Source organism: Sorex araneus, chromosome X (assembly GCF_027595985.1).
Source record: "Sorex araneus isolate mSorAra2 chromosome X, mSorAra2.pri, whole genome shotgun sequence".
In the NCBI taxonomy this organism is placed as follows: domain Eukaryota; kingdom Metazoa; phylum Chordata; class Mammalia; order Eulipotyphla; family Soricidae; genus Sorex; species Sorex araneus.
In genome coordinates, this window is record NC_073313.1 from 298,501,873 (window position 1) to 298,526,737 (window position 24,865).

The following is a 24,865-nucleotide window of genomic DNA, read 5'->3' on the forward strand; positions in this document are numbered from 1 at the left end:
TTATTTGTTTTATTTTTAAAACTGTTTCTTTTGTGTTACTGGGAACTGTAGGACTGTTCATCATACTTTTCATGCTTACGCCGTTCCAACACAAGACCTACCACCAGAGCGTCTGCTTCCTTTCGCCAGTGTCCCAAGGTCCTCTCCCTTAGAAGGACATAACCAATGTTTGAGAACCATCCATTGTTTGCTTAGTTCTATAGGAAAAATCTTCAGTTCTGCTGACTTTGACTGTTTGTTGTTCCCTTACTATGTTTCTTTTATATCTCACATATGGGAGAGATCTCTTCGCTTTCTAATTTATTTATATCATATTTTATTATTTTTTCAAATAGGAGCACTGCATGGGTTTTGTCATCATCCTTCACAGGGACCATGCTAATCGTTTATGTATTATTCCAATTTTAGTGCTTGTGCTGCCAAAGCGAGCACGACTTTTTCAAAAAAAGAAAAACCTTTTGGCTGTTCATATGAGATGGTTGTTTTGAGGACATGAGTCTGCTATCTTCCAACTTGCCAGCTTGTTGCCAATAAAGCTCTTTCTCAACCTGTCCAAAAATAATAATGAACATTTTAAAAATAAATATAAAATGTGGATCCCTGCCTTGGAAAAACAAGCCGTTATGAAGAAAATTCTGAGGGACTGAGAATCTGGAAATAAGGATTATTGTATCAAACTGCTGGCACCCAAACCCTGAACTCCTGTTCTATCGCTAATGAATGTCAGAGACTATAAGAAATATTTTGGGCTCAGAATTAGCTGCTGTCACCATCTCAGTGATGTTGCTGGAAGTTGTCATTTTGATCTCTCTTTTTAGAAGCAGATCCTGAAGATAAATTTCTGAGATAAGCTTAGTTACCCAGCCCTCGGTTAATTGCAAGCAAACTAGAGGTTGGGCCTGCATGTTTAATCTAGCTAAACAAACCCAGTTCTTCTCAGTTCATAAGTGACTATGAGCAAGCCAGTTAGCAAGGGGATCTTGTGACTGGTGTGCTTCCTTTCAGCTCCCCAGGACATAATTTGTGACTGAATCCTCTTTCTTTAATCTGTTCCTCCCCACCCCCATCCCCACCTCCAGGCTATCTAGCCATGCACAGGACTGTGTCACCACAGTAGGGTCGATTGCAGCCGCCAGTCTAGAGATCTGAAGACCTGACTGCCACATAGGCCCTCCTAGTATTGGGGCATAGGTGTACTCAGCCTGTTCTTGAGCTGTTTTGTGATCAACAGTTCTATTTTTAAGTATCTGTCCAACACACACAGAAACACTATTTTCAAAAAGCATATGAATACCAATGTTCATTAAAGTGTTGTTTACAATAGCCAAGATCTGGAAACAGTCCAAGTGCCTACTGACAGAGGAGGATGAGTAGCCAAAGAAGTTATGGTATGTGTTAACAATGTCATACTGTAACACTACCCATTCAGCAAGGAAAGGTGAAATCTGTAACATATAAAGAGAAGGTGCACTAAGTAAGTCAGAAGGAGAAAGACAAATAGTGGATGATGTCACTCATAATTAGTGTAAAAAATATAAAGCAAAGGGACAGACAATATCTAATGGAAACGAATGGGCACTAATGACAGAACAATGGGTGGACAGGAAGATGGACAGGGGTGGAAGGGTAATGGCACTTTGATGGTGGTTATGACTGGATAATTTTGCGCCCCATAAGTCTTAACTGCTTTTTATCAAATTACTGTCTGATAGTATTATGCACTGTTATAAACTACTATAATCCGAGAAAGAGAAAACTGAAGTGAAAAATATAATTTCTTGAAATTAAAAAAATGTTTTTATCCCATGTGAAAACTTCATCAGATTATCAATTTCTAAATCAAATGTCAGGGAATTAATGAGGACATTGAATTCAATCCTGATATTCTGAACCAAAAATGTCTGTGACAAGTTCAAAGGGAGACTCTATTAACCAGATCTGGTCTTAGAACTAGCGGTATGATTACCACCAACCTACAACATTTTTACCATATAGTTTAAAGTTATACAACTACTAGAGTGGGGCTAGAGAAAGGATTACTATACAAGCGACAGATGCTTTATAAGATCTCTTTACATTATGATGTACTTACCTCTTTACTTGCTAGCTTGTTTCATTAAACTATGAGATCATCGTATGTGGAAAATGGATAAAGGACCAAATGTGATAGCCTCTCAGTTTCTATATTACAAACCATAATGCCCAAAAAGAGAGAGAAAGAGTATGGAGAAATTGTTTGCCATAGACTCAGGGGTAGGGTTATAAAGTGGGGGGATAATACTGTGATATTGGTGGTAGAGAATGTGCACTGGTGGAGGGATGGATGTTCCATCATTGTATGACTGAAACTCAAACATGAAAGTGTTGTAATTATATCTATCTCATGGTAATTCAATAAAAAGGGGGGGAGGGGGGAAAACCTATGAGATCATTAATGGAATAAGCTGTAGAAATTTTTTCTAAATAAACAACATCAGAGGTTTGTCTGTCACCTAAATAGTAAGTGTCCAAAGTTTCTTGAATCAATAAGAAAATCAGTGTGATAAAACATTGGGATATATATATTTTTTTAATGAATCATTGTGAGATACAGTTACAGACTTACAAATTTGATAATATTTTGTTAAGAATCTTTGCATCCATGTTCATCAGAGATATTACCCTGTAATTTTCTTTTTCTGTGGTGTCTCTGTTTGCTTCTGGTAATAGGGCGATATGTACCTCATAGAAACTGTTGGAAGAGTTTCTATTTCTTTGATTTCCTGGAAAAGCTTGAAAAGGACGGGCACACATAAATCACCTGACTACACAGCTCAAAAGGACCAACAAAAAGTACCCAAACTAGGCAGGAGGAAGGGAATAATAAAACTTGGAGCAGAAATTAATGATATGGAAACCCAAAAAATAATCCGAAAGATCAATGAAACCAAGAGTTAGTTCTTTGGTAAAAGAAACAAGATTAATAAACCATTAGCAAGACTCACAAGAAAAAAGAGAGAGAGAACTGAATCAGAACTGAAATCAGAATAAAAACTGAATCAGAAATGAAAAAGGGGACATCACAAAAGAAACCAAAGAAATTCAAAAGATCATCTGAAATTACTTTGAAAGTCTGTATGCCATGAAACAAGAGAACCTAGAAGAAATGGATAAATTCCTAGATTCTTATAACCTCCCAAGGCTGAGTCAAGAAGATTTGGAATATCTGTATAGACCTATCACTATCAAGGAAATTGAAATAGTAATCAAAATTCTTCCCCAAAACAAAAGCTCAGGTCAAGATGGATTCACTAGAGAATTCTTCCAAACATTTAAATCATCAGAGCATTTCCTTCCTCTCTCCCTCCCTCCCTCCCTCCCTCCCCCCTCCCTCCTTCCCTCCCTCCCTCCCTCCCTCCCTCCCTCCCTTCCTTCCTTCCTTCCTTCCTTCCTTCCTTCCTTCCTTCCTTCCTTCCTTCCTTCCTTCCTTCCTTCCTTCCTTCCTTCCTTCCTTCCTTCCTTCCTTCCTTCCTTTCTTCCTTCTTTTTCTCACAGGTAAGTCAGAACTTACAAAAAGAATTATTTTTACTTCTACTGTAAAATGGTAGTGCAGACTTTAGAGTCAGTCTTCACAGAGCAAACACTCCAACTCACCCCCTACCATCTCTAGGAAATTTACAAAGATTTAAACATATGATATGCTTCTTATGTCACAGGCCACTGTCAGTCCTAATTAAAACAACCTATATCTCTGAGTCCTCATCTTAAAAATGTACATAGTTCTAGAAAACTTTCAAAATTAATATGTGGAAAACTTTCAAAGACCTTGGCACTAAGCAACAGAGCCACTGCAGCTGAAAACCACCAGAACCCAATTGCCACCATATTTACAGCTGATCTCTACAAGTTTGGGATGAGCCCCTCATGCTAATGAATCTGCAAAAAACTCAGGTTTGCAAATTTTGTGACTAAAATCTCCAGGCTCACATCAAGTTGAGAATGGAAGATCTCCCCACATCTCCCTGTTCTTCCTGGAGCCTGGTGGTCAGGTCCACGATCTGCTTCTGGAGCCATATCAGCTCGTTAATGGCCATGATTCATAGACTCACAGATAAATCTCAGAAAAGAGCCACAAGCTACAGAGATGCCTCCGGACAAAGTCACCATCCAGTTAAAAATTTAACTCCAGCTCCATCACCCTACTTAAAATTTTAGAATTTCTGGAGTGACATGTCATTCTCTTAGCCACTAATGTACCAAGAGTAGCACATTATATTTGATGGGGTGTAAAGGCAACTGAATTTGATAAAATATATATATATATATATATTAGCACACAAGTTTAAACCTGTAACAAAATATTAGCAGTATCTTATACCAGGGCTTAATGGCTCCAAGGTGAGATACAACAATTTTCACACATTTTCCTCTAAGGAAAACTTTTTTTTATCATTTTTAGCACAGTATTCATAATAAGCAATGCAAAACAAATTATTTAAGATCTTCCTTGGGGTCAGACTTGGGTGGTGGTGGGAAAATTCAAAATAATGGTGGTGGGAAGGTGTAATGGTAGTGGGATTAGTGTTGGAATATGGAATGTGATGAATTATTGTGAACAATTTTATAAAAATAAAATTTAAAACAAATGAAAAGTCTTTGGCACTAGGACTTTTGTAAAATTTTGTGAATGATATCTATTATTAGTGCACTATTATAGCATATTTTGAAATTAAAAGAGGTAATTCCAATCATAAAGTTTTGTCCTGAGGAATTCATAAAGAAGCTATGCTGTATAGTTATGTACGATGAATACAGCTATCATCATCATCATCATCATCTTCAAATAAGTATGAGAAACACTATAGATGGCATCTTGCTATTAAGTGATTTTCCTGTACATTACTGCAAGTGTTGATGAAAGAAACTTTTAAAATACATTTAGCTCAGAATTACAAACTGCACTTTATTGTGGAAATCTCATTTAAAATAATTTCACAATGATAGACTGGGGTAAATGTAGGTTTGGTTTGTGTAGTGTGATTTCCTCTGCCCTTCGAAGTCATTTGGTAACTTTTCCTCATGTGAATGATTACTGGAGTGGGCATTTGAAACAGCATCTCCCATTCTCTGGTCATAATGATTAGCTCCTCTATTAAACCAAGACTCCATCAGGACCAATTAGAGTCTGCTTCATGATTATATATATATGTGTGTGTGTGTGTGTGTGTGTGTGTGTCTTATATGTAGATATAGATATACCTTATAACTATCCAGATCTGAATCTCATCTAGACTTTCTAGGTACAAGCATCACTTAAGAAAATTGTTCTCAAACTAATTTAAGTCAGATTGCAGTTACTTACTATTAAAATAATTCAAAATTTTAATTTTTGATCAGAGATTTAAACATGTATTTGGTCAGTTTGGTCAGTTTAAACCAGTATTTTGTAGTTGAGAATAAATTCCTAAAAAATTGAAATTTATTAAATGATATCAACCACTTTTTCTAAGGAAATGTGGGTCTAAGTTGAGAACTTGAAGATAGGAGTAGCATATTTAGTATTTGGGCCACACCTGAGCATATTCCTTGCTCTGTTCTCAGGGATAATTCCTGGTGGTACCTGAGGTGCCATATGTTTTGACACAGGTTGAATCCAGGTCAGCTGCTGTTAATTGCCTTACACATGTACTATGTCTCTGGCTCATAAAATCTATCATTTTTTTTATAGGGGCCAACCATGACATGCCCCACTCAAGGTGATGCTTGAAGTGATAAGTGGTGCCAAGATTTCTCTTGAAATATCTCTCCGGCTACATATACTTAAAAAAAGTTAAGGTCATTTGGAAATATAAGATAATTTAAAAATATCTAATGTGGTTGAAGTAGATCAGTAATAATATTTTTAAATGTCTGAAACATTTATTATTTTTGAAATAGCAATTAAAGGAAGATATCATCTACTTATGGACACTGAAGTGCTGGGAACTTGTCAAAATTGTTTTCATATATTTTTCACAAAAAAATCAAGAATACAGGGGCTGGAGCAATAGCACAGCGGGTAGGGCATTTGCCTTGCACGCAGCCGACCCAGGTTCGAATCCCAGCATCCCATATGGTCCCCCGAGCACCGCCAGGAGTAATTCCTGAGTGCATGAGCCAGGAGTAACCCCTGTGCATTGCCAGGTGTGACCCAAAAACCAAAAAAAAAAATCAAGAATACAGATTAAGCACTGACACCGTTTCATACATTATAAAACCAGGTCTCATAGACCTTAAATAGTTTGCCCAAACAAGAATATGACAATGGTGAGATTAAAAAGAAATGAACACAAACTTCATTTATTCGTTTACTTTAAACAAGTAAATGATGTTATTTATTACGTTCTTTGAGAATACAACAAATATTCTTGATATTAGTTTTCAATCACTTTTTAAAACTAAATTTCTCCACATTCAGTAGCTTAAACAAAATCAACTTACTATTTTACATTTCTATAATTCAAAAAGCAAATGGGCTGGATTGGTTTCTCTGCTTAAAATTTCACAAAGCGTATACGACAATGTAAGTCAAATTTTTTTTTGGAAGCTCTAGGGGACAATTCATTGCTAGCTCTAGATGCTTAACCGTGTGGTTGTAAACTGTGATCTCTGCTTCCTTATTGCCGTATTTTCCCTTCAGAGACAGCAAAACCATTCAAGTATGCTTGGGATATCTCTGGCACTTATGTTTATGTTTCATTTCTCTGATACATCTTTTGACCTTATCTAAATACTTTCTCTACTTTTTTGATTGTTTGATATTTGTTTGAGGTTTTGGGCCACATCCAGCCCTATTTAGGGCTACTGCCAGCTTGAAGCTTTGGAGTTAGTTACTCCTGAGGATTTTTCAGTGCTAGAGACTGAACCTACATTTCCTACATGCAAAGAATGCTCTCCAGACTGTTAAACTAGCTCTCTGGCCATGTTCTCCATTTTTAAGAGCATGCTTTATTTTTACCTTCTGGGTAATCCTTGATAATCTACATTTCTCAATTTTTGTAAGTTTAATCATATTTGCAATGTTCTTTTTGTCTTGTAATATATTCATAAATTAAAAATTAGGCCATGGGAATATAATTTTTGTCTTCCTGTCATATTTTCTACATGTGATATATTCTGCCTACCACAATGCAATCATATGTCACTGCAGTTGTGTGACAACTTATCATAATAAAGCCAATTGGATCAGTACCTTCAATCTCTGTCCAGTGAGCTGATTTCAGAGAATGAGATAAACAGACACATAATGAGACAAACAAGCTATACACTGACGGCCCAAGTTTTAGGGTTAATTGGGCAGCAGAGTGAGGTCACAGCCTGGCCATTTTATCAGTACCATATTTCTTCCCCACCCTGATCCAAACATGTGAGCTCCAGACTGTTGAGCTATTTCTCTGGTCAGGTCTTCTTCTTTTTTTTTTTTTAATTTTTATTTTATTGAATCACCACGACAAAAGTTACAAAGCTTTCAGGTTTAAGTCTCAGTCATATAATGATCAAACCCCCCATCCCTTCACCAGTGCACCTGTTCCCCCACCAAGAACCCCAATATATCCCCCTCCCACAAACCCCCCACCTCGGCACCTGAGTGGCTAATGATCTTCACTTTATTCTCTCTATACTTTGGATACATTCAATATTTAAACAGAGAATTGACTATTATTATTCGGAATTTCCCCCCCAACAATCAAACCTGCTGAAAAGGCATCATTTGATAGTTTCTTTTCCATTGCTGAGAATGAAGATTATAGGAGCTCGCTCGGCTACGACAGCGGCCTTGAGATTTTGGATTTCTGTGGTTTTAGCTCAGTTTACAGTCTAGGTACATTTCTATAAGTCTCTGGGTGCCCAAAATGGGTTAGTAGACCTCCTGGATCATAGTCTTTAAGGAGCAGAGGGGCCATGTTTTGCGAGGCTGCTCTGGATCTCATCTGGGAGGAGTGTGCCAGTAACACCCCCATCCCACAATCTCTTGCACGCCATGTCACTCATACCTCTGGGTTGTGTGTTCTAGAGAATGGCGGACACCACGCGGGCACTGCTGCTGCTGCCGCTGCCATCTTCCCCATAGAAAGGAAGCGCTGGGAGAGAAAATTCTTCCCCCTCCCGGGGCGGCATGGGGTCATAGCTCAGCTCACAGTCTAGATGCATTTCTATAAGTCTCTGGGTGCCAAAATGGATTAGTAGGCCTCCCGGATCATAGTCTTTAAGGAGCAGAGGGGCCGTGTCGTGCGCGGCTGCTCTGGATCTCATCTGGCTGATCAGGTCTTCTTTTTAAAAAGTTTATTTTACTTTTCCCATCTGGGTAATCCATGATAAATTAAGCTGTCACCCTTAAAGTATAAAGTAAAATCAAAACATGTTCCTATTCTGTTCTTGTCTATGAAAATAGTATGATTTTGAAATGTTTTAAGGTATGAGAAGAAGGGAATTTTTTACAACTCATATATACCCATTAGGTTTACTTGCAAACATAACAAAGGTAGACATTCATATACTATTGCATGTTTTTATCTAGGAATAGAGAGAAAATTCCTTTCAAAAGGAAGTTTTAGTTGATAACTTAAATTAGATTTATAGAGTAAGTATTTATTTTTTTTTCTTTTTGGGTCACACCCAGTGATGCTCAGGGGTTACTCCTGGCTTTGCACTCAGGAATTACTCCTGGCGGTGTATGGGGGTGACCATATGGGATGCCGAAGATCAAACTTGGGTTGATTGCTTGCAAGACAAATGCCCTCCCTACTGTACTGTAACTCTGACCCAAGTATTTACTTTTTTTAATAATTAAAGGGGCATGTACAAATAAGAATAAGTTTCTTTCTCAACTTCACAAATAAATCAGAGGCTGCTTTATTATTTTATTTATTTATTTTGGATATACTGATTTTTTAATTTTTTAAATATAAATTAACTTTTTAATTGAACCACAGTGAGATACACAGTTACATAGTTGGTCATGATTGTGCTTCAGTCATATGATGTTCCAACACTCTCCCTTCATCAGTGTACATTTCCACCCACCAATGTTCCCAGTTTCCCTCCTGCATCCCAACCCCACTGATTTTTTTCACTGTATCACTGTATCACTGTCATCCCATTGCTCATTGATTTGCTTGAGCAGACACCAGTAACGTCTCCATTGTGAGACTTGTTACTGTTTTTGGCATATCGGATATGCCACGGGTAGCTTGCCAGGCTCTGCCCTGAGGGCGAGATGCTCTCCAAGAGGAACAGAAGAATTGAACTTGGGTTGGCCATGTGCAAGGCAAATGCCCTACCCACTCTGCTATTGCTCCAGCCCTTACTGATTTTTTTTAAGAGAAGATACTTGTTAGTTTCTAAAAATAGCCTGAATCATGTAACAAGAAATTTTGGAGCACTATTCTTTTTTTTTTAATAAATTTATTTATTTTTAATTAATGAATCACCATGAGAGTACAGTTACGGATTTATACACATCTGTGCTTATGCTTCCCCCATACAAAGTTCGGGAACCCATCCCTTCACCAGTGCCCATATTCCACCACCAGTAAACTCAGCATCCCTCCCATCCTCCCCAATCCCATCTCCCCCCCACCCCACCCTGTCACTGTGGCAGGGCATTCCCTTCTGTTCTCTCCCTCTAATGAGCTATTGTGGTTTGCAATAAAGGTGTTGAGTGGCCACTGTGCTCAGTCTCTAGCCCTCATTCAGCCCGCAACTCCCTTCTCCCACATGGCCTTCGACTACATTATAGTTGGTGATCCCTTCTCTGAGTTGCCCTTTCCCCAGAATGTGAGGCCAGCTGGAGCACTATTCTTAAGCATAAAATATTCAGATAGGTTCTGACAAATGTGGATATTCTTAAAAATAAAATTTATTTTTTGTATTCATAACTGTTAACATTCTTTTAATTTGTTAATGGATAAATAAACTGGTTCATCCAGATGAAATAATGCAATATTTTTGGTTACTACAAAAGGAACAAACTAGTGATAATAAAAAAGTAGAGGTAACTTTGATGCATATTATGAAGTGAAATGAAATCTGAGAACACTACATATTATGTGATTCCAACTATATGATAATCTGGGAAATACAAGACTTTCTTATATTAAAAGGATAGGGAATTCAGGAGTTAGGGAGTGGAAAACAAATAGGTAGAACAAGCTATTTTTTAGGACAGTGAAACTATTCTGTATGCATATACATGATGGATACATGTCATAATACATTTATTGAAACCCACAAAATGTACAAGTGAATTCTAGTATAAATTATAAACCTTGAATGATAATAATTGTCAACATATGTTCCTGAATTTTTACAAATGTGTTACTGTGACAGAATGGAAGAAGGGGTCACCTGTTTGGGATCAGGGATATAAGGGAATTCTCCATCCTTTCTACTCGGTTTTTCTGTAAAGTTAAAATTAAGGGAAAAAAATAGAATCTATTGAAAATAAAATTTTCATGGGAATGTGATGAAAAAGTTTAAAGACCAAACAAACTTAGGATCCTGGTGTCTAATGATTTTAAATTTAAATGCATAAGCACTCAGCAGTATTTTACTTAGAATTGCCAGTATTGGTTTGGATTCTATTCTAAAATTCTAAATGCATTGTTACTTCAGAGCAAATTTAAAAAAAATTAAATATTGAATCATTTTAATTTTCATACTTAATTTTTGTTTTATTTGGTATGTCAATACAAATCTTTGGTATAAATGGGGCCGGGAAAATTGTTTCTTTTCTGAAGACTATATGTGTTTATGTCATTGAAATGAAAGACAACAATTAAACCAAGAAAATATAGAAAACACACAAGCAGTTTCAAAACAAAAATCATTGTTAATTTTTTCCCTAGTCTGAAATTACAGTAAATGAATTAATAACTTTTTAGTATAGCAATTACTTATGTAAGGATGCTTAAAATGTTATTAAAATATATAAACATGATTAAAATAATACTAAATTTGAGTAGTTCTCAGAGTAGGGGAGGGGTTTTCTCTTTTTTCAAAAGATAAACTACTTTGTACATTCTTACATTCTTTTGAAGAGACAAAAATAACCCCCATTTTATATGCTTGCGAGTTACTTACATGATTTGCCTGAATGAATTCCTGTCACTATATTATTGACAAGCAACTGTTTAGTGCATTTTGAAGGAAGAATGAAGGCCAAGATCTGAGAAATAATGTATGGCTTTAGAAGTTCTCATTTCAAATTAACTGTAATTCATTTTATTTTTCTGGGGGGAGAACCTACCAGGCTGACTGTCAAGTTTGCTACTATTTTGATGGTCATAGATCACTTCTTGTGGAGACTGGGGGTCATATGCGCTGCTCAGGATTGAACCAAGGTCAGCCTTGTGCAAGGTAAGCACCCTACCACTCTGCCAATCTCTGGGGTCTCCAGATTAATGGCAATTTAAAGCAACACAGAGGACAAGAAACTTACAAATAGTTTATCAATGGCTTTTAAAGGTCTTTCAATAGTCCTGATAGTTTTTAAAGTCACTGCAAAACAAAAACAAAGGAATTTCAACTAGACAAGATAGAGCTTTTTTCTCAGTCTGTCTGCCATCAATCAAAGCACAAAGCTACACATTTAAGCGCGGTTTGAAACAATGCACAGAGCTACAGCTGAATCTTCCAAAACTAAGGAGATAAATTTGACAAATCTTTGGCCTGTATTCCTTCAAGCCTGACCAGAGAACAAAAAGAAATCACGGTAATAAAAACAGACTAAATCCTTGAGACAATGTTTTGTGACTTAGTTGGGAATACTTCGCCCTTCCCATATTCGTGGGTCCTTTAAAACCAGGAACGTTCTCTTCTTTCAGGAAAAACAACAGCAATAGCACCAGCAGCAACACGCCCCCCCCACCGCCAAAACCAAACCAAACCAAAACAAAAGAAAACAAAAATAAAACCAGACTACAACTTGCAGCAGTAGCTACTTATTCAAGCACCTCCCTGATAAACTAGGTCCCACATACCACTTTAGGGCCCTGTGATACCTGCCTAAATCTTGGAATTCTTTAAAGTCTAGCTAGAGGGTCTGCTTCATTCCTACTTAGTTCTCACTATGCTCGTTTCTTTTTCTACTCTCCTCATATAGCTTGGCACAAGGCACCTGGCGCTCAGAGCGCATTTACTTCTGGAAGCACATCAGAGACCTTCTGTAGAGTTACTGTTTCTATAAACTGAGCCTAAGGAAGAGGCGCGCCCTGGGAGTGCTCGATCACTGTCCGTGGTCCTGAAACATCGGCGGAAGGCAAGGAGATTCTTCCTAAATCTAGATTTGGTGACTTTTATCACTTCTTCCCCTCAACCCCAGTTCTTTTTCCAAACTGGTAAACTGATAGTGAAAAGGAAAAAGGCAAAAGAAGACATTAAGTGATGACAGAAATGGACGGAAGTAGAGTGTTAAGTCACTGTAAGCATAAGATACTTGGATTTGACTTAATTTCCAAACAGTTGCAGATGCCAGCTTTGGGATGAGACAGGGAAAAACCCGGCTGACAAAGCCAACGTAGGAGTGTAAGAACCGTGGTGTAAAAACCCTATAAATGTTGGGATAAACACACCCATGTGGGAGGCTGAGGAGACCAGACACTACCAGGTTGTAAATGCAGAATCACTGAGTGAGAACAGAGAGCCAGGGGTTTTTCTTTGTCTTTATTTTTCCCTCGATTCAAACCAAGTAGCAGAACAAAGACAACTGTAACTTCATGCTCGCGCCTTGGCTGGAACTCTACGCCTTCTAGGGTAGCATCGCTTCTGCAACAGTTACATTTCAACAGCAGCCCGCCACGGCTGACGCTGGAAGGCAGAGTAAGTCCCACCGCAGAACACAAGCCCCGCGAGGGCAAGCGACGGATATTAAACCTTTAAATAATAATAATAATAATAATGATAATAATAATAAACAATGCTTAGAGTGACCCGAACAAACGGGAGGCTCCGGAGTAGCCTATGAATTAGTAAAGCAGCAGTCAATCAAGGTGTGCGAGATGAGCAAATGTGCTGATGCGCTTCCTCCTCTAGGCCTTCAAAAGTGCAATCCTCCTCCCCTTGGGACTCGGGGTCCCGGCGCCCCTCCAGGCCGAGCCCCTCCCGGGACACGCGTACATCACCCCCGTGGGCTCCGCGGCGACCCTCCTCTCTCTCTCTGCCCACCTCAAGTCTTCCCCGCTCGGACTCGGCCGCCAGTGCTCGCGCGGCTCGGTGCCCGGGTCCCCGCCCGCTGGGGAACGCGGTTGCCATGGCTACGGCACCTGCGCCCTTCGGCGGCGTCCCTCTGCGAGGTCCCCTCCCCCCCGACCCTTGCGGCGCGCCCCGCCCCCCGCGCGGCGATCCCCGGCCGGGAGCGCGCCCTCGCCCCCTCCCCGGTGCGGCGCCCAGAGTCCCCCCGGGTGTGTGGGGGGAGGCCGCGGGGGCGCGCGGGCGAGCGGCGGCCGCGCCTGCGCACTGGGCCGCCGCCCCTAGCGGCGATCCGGGCCGCTGCCGCTCGCCGGGGCTGGGCGCGGGGCGGGCGGGGGAGGGGGAGCGGCTGCGCGGCGGCCGCGAGTGAGGCGGAGACCCGGGCGGGCGGGCGGAGCGGGAGGCACCGCACCTCGGCCAGAGGCGGCCGCTGCAGCTGTGCCCGCGTCCCCGGCGCCGCCGCGCTCCGGCTCTCCCGCGATTCTCCCTCCAGCGGCGCCGGCCAGCGGCGAGGAACCGGGCGGAGACGAGAAACTCCCACCGACCCGCAGAGGTGAGTCCCGGGCAGAGCATCCTCCATCCCTGCCTGCCTCCCTCCTCCCTGCCTCCCTCCCATCCTCTCCAGCCTCCCTCCCTCCCTCCCGCCCGCCCTCCTCCTTCCCAACATCCCTCTCTCCGCACCCCTCCTTTCTCCCTTCCAGCCTTTCTTTCATCCCTTTCTTCCTCTCTGCCGGCCCCGCTTCCTTCCCACCCTTTCTTTCTTCCCTGCCGTCCTTTGAGCCGCTCGCCCATCCTTTGCCTCGGGTCTGCATCTCTCGCGCGCGGGGTCTCTCTTTTACCCCCCGCTTCACCCCTCTCCTCGGTGGGAGAACCCTCGCCTTGCTACAACTCTCCGGATCCGGGGGCTTCCAGGAAATTGGGCGCATCTGCCTAGAGACACACTCGTGCACGGTGGCAGCTCTGCAGGTCCCTGAATTATTTGGATGGAGGGTCGAGTTAGGTAGAGTCCTGGGGACGGGCAGGCGACAGGGTCGAAGACGAGCCTCGGGGTTTGTGCTGTGTTAGGGTGGGGGTGGGGACGGTTGTCACTTAGACATCACGCCAGCCACCCCTCACGCCCCTCTTTAGCAGCTCTTTTTCCTTTTTACCCTCCCTGGAAATTGCATCCTCCGTGTGTGTGTGTTGTGTGCGTGTGTGTTTTTCTGTGTGTTTCACCATTCGGCTTTCCCTTTTTTGATTGTGAGAAGCCACAAGGAAAGAAGAGGAGAGAGACAGAACAAGAGAGGAAGAAGGGAGGGCGAGGAAGGGTGTTGCCAGTGGACTCTTGTCTCCTTCCCCCCTAGGCCTCTTCGGATTTGTATTTTTAAACCACCCGCCGAATATTGGGCTTGGAATGGAACCCGTGTGTCCTTAGTTTTGTCACTGCCTGCTTCAAAGGCAAACACTAAACTTTAATGCGGGCGCAGCCTAGCATCACATACGCTGTTGCGGTCAGTACCGAGACTCCAAGGCACAGTGATCTGGGGAAGCAGGAAACAGAAGAGTAAGATGTGTACTTTTGTTTGTAGTGGGTTAACTTCTAAAGGAGGACGGTGGATAGACAGTTTTTAGAGTAATGAGGTTATACTCCTAGTCCTATAAAAATAGCCGTTTGAAAGCTTGAGCTGTTTTAGAGTCTTTATCAGGGATCCTTACCTCCTCTCATCCAGGGGAAGGGAACAGTAAAGAGTGTTCGAACAGAAATACACGGTATAGTTCTGTGTGTGATTTACACGGATGGGAAAGCAGAACTAGCGTCCTTTTCATTAACAGTTTAAAATCTGCCTCGCTTGTCACATTTCCTCCCTCAAATATTTTATTTTGCTTTCTTTCGCTCATATTAAAACATCGTGTTTATGTATAAGTATACACATATACACATACATAAATTTGTCAATTTTCCTTTCTTGCATATATTGATGATGAGAAAGTTTATTCATGAGAGGGTTAGAGCCATGCCTCGGATGTTTAGTGTGTTCATATTTGAGGGAGGTAGAAAGTTAAGGAGTGTAAGTTTCAATCAGAAATAGAGTATTCAGATACCTGTATCTGTCCTACCAAAACTCTTCTTTTCAAAACCAAAGAAACTTAATCTCTGTAGGATATCAGTGTTCGATGTTTGAAGGAGTGTCGTGAGGCGGGTGTGAAATTGATGGCAGATACAATGAAGCTGCCAGTGAGAAACTATGCCGGGAGAGCGTGTTATTGATTTTTTTCCCTTTTCGTTTAAATTACTATATGCCAGTAGTGCAATATGCTCTTTGCATTTTATGGGAAAGTAAAAAAGAAGTTAAGATGAAGAGAATTACCTTCCAAAGTGATTGAGTGCTGATTTCATGAAGAGCTAATAGAGTTAGTCATCTGCATCAGTTTGGGGGAAGTATTTATTGTTAAGAATGATGGGCCCCCTCCCTGCCCCCACTCCTCTGATAGGAATGCAGTTCTAAACCTTGGCTCACTCCTCAGCATGTGGCAGACTTCTAGCACTCTATAGAAGAGTATTATCAATATCAACATCTTGGTGCAGAATTACAGTCGCCTACATGAGTTTTAGTATTTACATTACTTAATAGTGATCAGAGTGCTTCTTTTTGTTAGTATTCTTTTACTTGTAGTCCCATGAAAGTAGTGAAAGACTAGAGTAATAACTATAAGTAAAATCAGTGAATTTTATGCTAATTTTTTTCAAATGACTTTTTCCTTCCAATATCTCTACTGTTCTCTTTTGGATCCTTATAATTAAGAGTGAGCCCTGGGAGGCACTCCTCTTTCTTCACTGCAGTTTTTCTACACAGTGATGTGGGTCTGTGCCTCAGGTTTTAATACTATGCTAGCAATGGAAAGAAATGTACCTTCTATTTGTTTCATTTTCACATTCATTCACTTAGTAAAAACACCGTATGTACAATTACGAACAAAAGTAATAAAGGTAATATTTGTTCATGACAAGATTTTGAGAGGGGGTTAATAAACTGCAAAATAAAAAGAAGCTAGAGTCAACAAAAAAAGTTGTTTTAAACCTAAGACCAAGTTTTGCTACTCTGACTGTAATCCAAATTGCTGATGAAGACCTACTTCCTCTAAAGAATTTCATTTCTAGAATCTTCTGCTTTTGGCTCCTGCACCTTTGTATGGGGGTGGGTGGGGAAATATAGGGGCAAGCTCTCACCTGGATCTCTCCCACCACCTCGTCGCCTCTGGAGGAACATCATGGGGCACAGCCCTGGAGGTACCTTGAGCACTGCCAGGGAGGGCCCTGGTGGTCCTGGCACTGTAGGACTCAAGCGTATCGCACCCATATGCCCCAGCGATAAACTTGGTTGGCTGAAAATTGATCATCTGAGTGGCACTGCCTACATCACTGGGAGCTACAAACGCATCCCTTCCTTAAAGAACCATGATTCATAACAGATAATCTCAACAGAACATTTTGTAGACCAGGTGAAAAAAACGCTCTAGTCCCTCTCTGTGACTCCTTCTCTCCAGCTCTTAACTTTACCCTCTGCTAAAGTCCTGTGAGATATTGGAAGAAGTGAAGGACACTGTGTTTGACCCAAGTTTAAGGCTATTTGAGGAAAACAAGCTCTTGCCTGGGGTTATATTTCACAGTGGCAAAGAGCAAGCTAATTGGGGAGTGCTCTGAAGTAGAATTATGCTCTCTCCTTACATTGGAGAATGCCCTGTCTTAGTCCTTGTGTACTATTTAAATTCTTTCCTTCATCTGTAAAATGGCAATGATGGTTGATTTATGAGATTTGCTACAGGATTATATGTGTTTAGCCTGGTATGAAACGCACAGTAGTGAATGTTGTTCAAGAATTACTCAGGACTCATTGGGGTTATTTGCTTGAAAGAAATGAAGAGCAAGTCTGGGGCTGGAGCAATTGCACAGCGGGTAGGGCGTTTGCCTTGCATGCGGCCGACCGCCAACCCGGGTTCAATTCCCAGCATTTCATATGGTCCCCTGAGCACAGCCAGGGGTGATTCCTGAGTGCAAAAGCCAGGAGGAACCCCTGTGCATTACCAGCTTTGACCCCCAAACCAAAAAAAATAAAGAAAAAAAAAAGAAGAGCAAGTCAGTACTAGAGGAATTCTGGAAGAGGACTGATGTTTAGCTCAGGAAATATTGTTTTCAGTAGCAGTTCTGGGGCTGGGACTCTGGGGAAGATTTCCATGCAGGTATTGGAACTAGAACAGCCACACTCTCTTTATTTGGAAAGCTGAGTCTTTTTATTTGGAAAGTTCTTTCTTGGTCTATTTTCCAGACTGGTAAGTGTTTTGAAAAATATCAAGCTGGTACCTAGTTCTTATACCATTGCTTGGGATAATTTGTAGTGTGGGAACATCCATCTATTTTGTAGATAAAACCTCTGTTCTGTTGCAGGATAATCAGCTTCCCTGGGGACCGTCTTTTAGGTGTTTTCTCACCCAGAGTTCCTTTCCAAGACAGAGTATCCATCGTCTGTATCACTAGAAGAACACACAGTACTTTTTTTTTTAAGTCTCCTTTCAAGACAGAAATGACCTTTCTAAACAATGATTTTATCATTATGATGATCACAAGTCTGTCTTTATTCCAACCCACAAATACTCAAGGGACATATTTCAGATAGTAATACTCAGGATTATTTTATTTGACATGTATGAAGATACTCACTGTTGGAGTAATTGTATTTGTCGGGACTTTTATTACATTGTTACCACAGTCTTTTGGGGGCTGAGAGGAGAGTGTTCAGGATCATTAGTGATTCTGAATGGTTTGTACTTTCAAGTGTTTTACTAGAGGACCAAGGTGTAATGAATACAGGTTCTGTTTGAGGTCTGCCGGTATTGAGCAAATTAGTATCTGCTACCTGTGGAATGTTATTTGGCTGTATCCATTGGTAGATCTTAAAATTTGGTTAATGTTTATTAACTTTACCAACACATGTATCCTTAATACGTTAAATAGCATAAGTGATACAAATAATGTTTCTTGGAACTTGGATTTTCAGAAAATTTAACATCTGCAGGTTACAATTGTCAGCATTTGTAAATGCTTGCTCATTTAAAACCCATTTTCAGTTTTTATAATTAAAAATAAATTTATTGTATAGAGAAAATGTAACATTCTCATGTATATTAAGATACATCATTACAGATTTGAATATATTTTTTTTAAAACTCAGTTTAAAAGAACATAGATTTTGGAATTTTATTTTCTATTTTGAGAGTTTTCTCAGTATCCTGAGATTTAAAGATTGAGTTGATATAAGACATTTTCAGATGTATCACTTTTGGCCAGTCCATATTAAAGTATCAGTGACTTTTTTGACAAACTTAACTGTTAGACATTTCGATTTTCTTTTAAAGTGAACTTTTACGTTGGAGATGAAGAGTAGCACAGCTACAAATATGGATTCTGCAACTCTTTGAAATCGTTACTTGTGATACCAAGACAGCGTGCTTTCAAAACTTAAATGTATTGGAATTTTTTCTTTTTTACTTAGAGACTGTATCGTTAAATTCAATTTTCTGTTATTTCTTAAGTGTCAAGACAGCATGCATTAATACGAGTGACAAAGTATTTTGTTCCTCATAAGTTTAAGTGATGATAAAATAGAAGTAGATTAAGGATGAAACAAAATGAATCATTATTGTTAGCCTCTTGAGCTAAAATCATATTAAACTGCTTATTTTTTAGTGCTTTTAAAAAATATTAAAAAAATTTTTTTTGTCTTGCTGATAAATCCATGTTTTGTTGCTGTAGAGCACTCTAAATGCTTAAACATTTATATACACATATATTTATGCATGGATTTTTATATATATATATAATTTCACACATTTACCTATATACATATGTTACATATGCTTGGATTTTACAAGGTGTGTAAAATTATAAGCTATTTTTTCAATATCTTGCTGTTTTGTTTGCTTGGCTTTCATGGGGAGCCTAACTAATCATCATTTGTGGAACTTCCTGATTCGGTTGGAGATTCAAATCAAATAAAATCAGATGAGATCCTAAATACTGTGTTTCTCCTTTTGGTTTGTTTGTTTGGGGGCCACAGCAAACTGTGACCAGGACTTACTCCTGGCTCCTCCATGACAAATCACTCCTGGCGGTACTTGGGACCATAGAGGATGCTTGGGATCTAACCTGCCTCAACAGTGTGTAAAGCAAGCATTTATAGGCTGTACTATCATTCTGTTCCCAGTGATTTGCACTCTGCATTTAATGAGTAGATATGTTATAGGCTACAGGCAAAATTATTTTATAATTTTCCATGGGTTACTGTCACTGTCATCCCATTGCTTATCGATTTGTTCGAGCGGGCACCAGTAATGTCTCTCATTGAGAGACGTATTGTTACTGTTTTTGGCATATCCAATACACACAGGTAGCTTGCCAGGCTCTGGCTCGTGGGCTCGATACTCTCGGTAGCTTGCTGGGCTCTCTGAGAGGGGCGAAGGAATGAACTCGGTTCAGCCTCGTGAAAGGCGAACGCCCAACCTTGAAAATTAGTAACATGCTTCCAAGATGCCATGTTGTGTAAATTTGGCTTTTTCTGTACATTACATATCTTCAATAAATATAAGATTATATTTGTTGGTCTTATTTTACATAGCTTGGGTCATGAATACTTGGTAGAGAAGTATCAGGAATTCTTTTCTTCCCAAAACCACACAAAAGAGCTTGATTACATAAATGACCAAAAGAACTAATATTCTCATCTGACTTTTACTGAACTTAGACGAGAGTTTAGTAAAATTGAATCCTTCCAAGTTCTAATTTCATTGGATTTGAGGTTAATACCAATAGTCCGTGTTTCAATAAAAAAATATTCCTTCACTGTCTCAGATAAAGCTAAATTTCCTTCACAATTTCTAGGGAAGGATATCCCACAACTTTTTAGATAGTGACATTTGTATTCATTTTGCAATAATTGATACCTGCCATAGTAACTTCACAAAATATGCTTCTTTACCAAATGAGTATGAGAGGAATACCCTAAATAAGTATACACACAACTAATTTTATTGGGATAAGTCTACATATAAAATGTTCTTTATTTGCTTATGGTTTCTAAGCATTTAAAAAAATTTGCTTTGTTAAGAATAAATCCAGGGGCTGAAGCAATAGTACAGCGGGTAGGGCATTTGCCTTGCACGCGGCCGACCCAGTTTGATTCCCAGTATCCCATATGGTCCTCTGAGCACCGCCAGGGGTGATTCCTGAGTGCAGAACCAGGAGTAACCTCTGTGCATTACCAGCTGTGACCCATAAAGCAAAAAAAAAAAAAAAAAAAAAAGAAAAGTCCAATGACATTTATTTAAAAATAATGCCCACTCTGTGAGCTTTGTACTCCTGTGATCCAAGTAGTTTCACAGCAATACTCCAGAAAACATTAACTCTCATGTGCTGGCTATAAGAAGCAAAGCACACAGTGAGAAGTCTGGATTGTTTCAAATGGCCCAGTTGGGTCTGAGTAGAGCTACTGTTTAGCTCTTTTTTTATCTTCTCACAAAGTGTTCCAGTTTTACTACTTATTACAATGTCTAATTTCTAAAGGTCTATCAGTGCAATATTTCTATTTGTCATTTATGCTACCTTTCATCCACTTTGTTTTCTTTGGTTCTACCTAAGGTCATATTCTATATTGTCTTTGTACATTTTTCTTTTTTTTTTTTGGGTCACACCTGGCAATGCACAGGGGTTACTCCTGGCTCTGCACTCAGGAATCACCCCTGGCGGTGCTCAGGGGACCATATGGGATGCTGGGAATCGAACCCGGGTCGGCCGCGTGCAAGGCAAACGCCCTACCCGCTGTGCTATTGCTCCAGCCCCTGTACATTTTTCTAACTGTTTATTTCTTCTGCTGTCATTGTGGTATTCTTTGACTTAGAATAGAGAAACCCAGATTTCTCATGAAGTTCTTCAAGTTTTGCTCCTCTCTCCTCAATTTGTCTTACTCGTTCCTTCATTTTAGTTTTTTTTTTTTGAATATGCAAAACTGCTTTCTATTCCAGTTCTTTTCTATCTGGAACATTCTTCCCATTATCTTCCACTATTCCAGTTGTGGCCCCATTTGTACTATGTGAAATAAGTTCTCTCAACAATTAGTAATAGCATCTTCATTCTCAGTATATAGTTAAGGCCCTCTATAGCATTCCCACTTGTGGTTTCTGTCAATTTATTAGTATGTTTCCTCAGTAGCAATGCAGAGCTCCCAAGGACTGTGGTTTATCACGATTTAGGACTGGAGTGATAGCATGGTGGGTAGGGCGTTGCCTTGCACGCGGCCAACCCAGGTTCGATTCTTCAGTCCCTTTCGAGAGCCCTGCAAGCTACTGAGAACATCCCATGTGCACGGCAGAGCCTGACAGGCTACCCATGGTATTCGATATGCCAAAAACAGTAACAACAAGTCTCACAATGGAGACATTACTGGTGCCCACTCGAGCAAATCGATGAACAGTGGGATGCTACTGTGCTACCCACTCTGTAGAGTTAGAGATTTTACTTTTATGAAAACACTGAATATGAGGTTTTCTTTGATATTTTCAATGAACTAGTAGTTATCTGGCTCAACAAACTTCAGGTGCCACAAACACTATCTGTGCTTTTTAGTGACTTCAACTAGATGATATATTGTCTTCTAACTACACTACTCCCATGATATTTCAAAATAAATTTTTATTTCATATTTTACCTCACTTTTTTCTCTTTCCCAAGAAAATACTTATTCTCGTTTTCTAGATTTTTGGGGAAAGGAGAATTAAGGAACATTTCCCTTCTCCTTATCCTTCTTTCCCTCTTAAAAAAAAAGCCCTTCCTATACTAAATGATATTTCTCATGTGGAGTAAATAGAAACAAAATTAGGAAACAAAAATGTCCAATGATAAAGAAGCCTGAGAATCTGCCTATAAGACTGAGTTTGCTAAATGTGTGTTGTAGGTGGGGGGGCAGGGAGGGGCTGGAGCGGCCTGCAGGGGTGAGTGCTGAGAGCACCCTAAAGACCCTGGTGGAGGGCACTAATACTGTGGTGTGGCTATTATTGTAGCAATACTGTATTCTAGAAACATACTCTGAACACTATTGTAAACCATGCTTCCATCAAACATTTTTGAACAGAGTATAAGGAAAAAAAATATCTTTCCTGGATTGTAGGTCAAAGTTGGTTGCTACTAGCTACCAACTAGCATCTAGCTCAGAGTACAGTTTGGAGTGTTTGAATAATACCGTTTTCTTTGAAAGACTTAATGGCATTTATTAATTTACAAGGTGAAATTTACTTAAGAAGTTATGTATACTTTGTGGTTAACAGCTGTGCCTGAGGCATATATTGCAGTTTTGATTAAGTGCTATGCTATAGGGCTATGAATGCCATTTTTTCCTACTAATCAGTTCTACATTGGTAGATTGTAATAATTAATTTTATTGAGGTATGCTTTAGGTATGCAACAATGTATACATTTTAGTTGTTTGGTATTCACAAGTCTACCTGTGTAACCACTATCCCAGTCTCAAAGGTTCTCTTTTGCTTGATCTGTTTAATTGTTAGTATTTTGTGTATTATTATATTATATTATTAAATTTTTAGGGCTGGAGTGATAGTACAGCGAGTAGGGTGTTTGCCTTGTATGCGGCTGACCCAGGTTTGATTCCTCCATCCCTCTCGCAAAGCCCAGCAAGTTACCGGGCAAGGTCCCTCTCGGAAAACTTGGCAAGTTACCAAGAGTAACTCGCCCACATGGCAGAGCCTGGCAAGCTACTCATGGCATATTCTATATGCCAAAAACAGTAATAACAATTCTCACAATGGAGACGTTACTGGTGCCTGCATGAGCAAATAGATGAGTAACCGGATGACGGTGATACAGTGATACAGTATTCATTCTCTATAGATTAAATTTTTCTGCCCTAGAAGTATCTTTCATTGAGCTTACTGTTTCGAGATTTCTTAAGATTTTGAGTATATCAACCTCTAAAAGAAAACACATAAAAATAATGTTGTGAGTTGCAGGTAAGCATAGATATTTTACATCTTAGGACCCAAGCATTGACTGTAAGTTAAAGAAAAATATAGACTACCAAAATTAACAAGAACACATTCTACTGTTCAAAAGACATAAGAGTTACTAGATTTATGTACAACTGTGTTCATTTCTTCACAAAGACCTTATTGTTACAGAAAGGACATGTATCTCAATGAGAAGAAAATCAACTGAAGAGTGAACAAAATCTCTACAGAAGTACTTCACTATATAAAGTATACATATGGCTAATTAATGCAGAAAAATACTGTTGATCTTTTATTCTCCCAAATAATAAAATTAAAAACCTCATTGTGATATCACTGGACAAACACTAAAATAGCTGAATTTAAAAAGAAGACAAATAAGCATGCATATGCTGTATCTTTATCTAAAAAATGAGGAAACCTTTGCCTCAAACCTTGTTTTCCTAGCCATTTCTCAATCCTGTCAATAGCATGGGAAGGAAGAACTGGAAAAAGTAATATGAGGAAAGTGTGGAAGGTTCTAGCCACTTTGTTGGTTAAAATCAGTAACTGTGTTCTTGAGAGTCATAACTCCGAATAGTATTATAACCCTGTTACCTATTCTGTAATAATTGCTTTACACTTTATCACAACTGAAAAAAAGAGTCATCTTTTGCACTGATTGAAGTAGGAAAGAGATACCTTGGGAAATAATTTGACAGTTTCTCTTACTATTAAGAATATTCTGGAGAGATATATAGTGAGTTTGGCACTAGCCTTACATGCAGCTGACCCAGGTTCTGCCCCAGTCACCTCATAGGTTCCCCTGAGCCCACCAGGAGTGATCCTTCAATGCAGAGCCAGGAGTAAGCCTGAGCACTGCTGAGTGTGGCCCCAAAGAAACATACAAATTAAAAATAATAGCAACTACCTGCATTTTTACCATACCACTGAGATATTCTACTTCCAGATTAAAAAAAAAATACAAAGACATGAAATAAAATGCATGAACAATACAATGCATGAAACAATACAATACATGAACAATACAATACATGAAATACAATGCAATAACATGAAAGTCAATAGCAATTTTATATATAGTAATTTCGAAGTAAAAACAGCCCAAATATCTAATTCCCATTTTACAGTGATTAAAGTAGAAAATAAAGTAACTAATACATTCTTTTTTTTCTGAGATGTGCTATTTATATTTAATATGTGTAATCTGGCAGCAGAGGAAAGTGAGTACATTTCAAAAGATATGGAGAAGGGATGAGAAATGTAGGCCATGGGTGACTCCACCCATCAGATGTGGGTTTAGGGTCCCCTCCTGCCCAGTTTGAGTGGAACCCGCAGCTTCAGTCACTGCATCAGGCACCAGCACTGTCTCTCTCAGGAAAAGTAAGAAGCCTTTGTCCCAGGCTACCTACTTTCACTAGTAATTCCCCATCCTGTGAGTAGCAAGGGAGAAGGGCACACCATGCCGGACAGACCCAGGCCAATCAGGATCTCCCTTCTGGGCGTCGGCTCAGTTTTTCCCCAGAGCCCCTGGTTGTGTGGAGAAGTAGAAGGCCCTAGAGGGCTGAAGGACAGTTTCATAAAGTAGAAGGAAAAGGTCGACAGGGCGTGG

General features: G+C 39.7%; 1 protein-coding gene and 1 non-coding gene across 5 annotated transcripts in view; one reads left to right on the forward strand and one right to left on the reverse strand.

Annotated features, from left to right (window-relative positions):
- Window positions 1-326: 326 nt before the first annotated feature.
- On the reverse strand, window positions 327-432 carry LOC129400544 (U6 spliceosomal RNA). The gene has a single exon (XR_008627767.1). It is a non-coding gene; the product is annotated as a U6 spliceosomal RNA (small nuclear RNA).
- Window positions 433-13,520: 13,088 nt separating this feature from the next.
- CTNNA2 (catenin alpha 2) overlaps window positions 13,521-24,865 on the forward strand; it is a 1,292,108-nt gene continuing 1,280,763 nt past the window's right edge. For 2 of the 4 annotated variants that reach the window (XM_055121538.1, XM_055121540.1), the window contains exon 1: window positions 13,523-13,759. The gene's annotated coding sequence lies outside the window, so the exon portion shown is untranslated. Of the gene's footprint in view, window positions 13,760-24,865 lie in introns of all 4 variants that reach the window. The other 2 variants (XM_055121537.1, XM_055121541.1) reach the window with 2 other exon arrangements.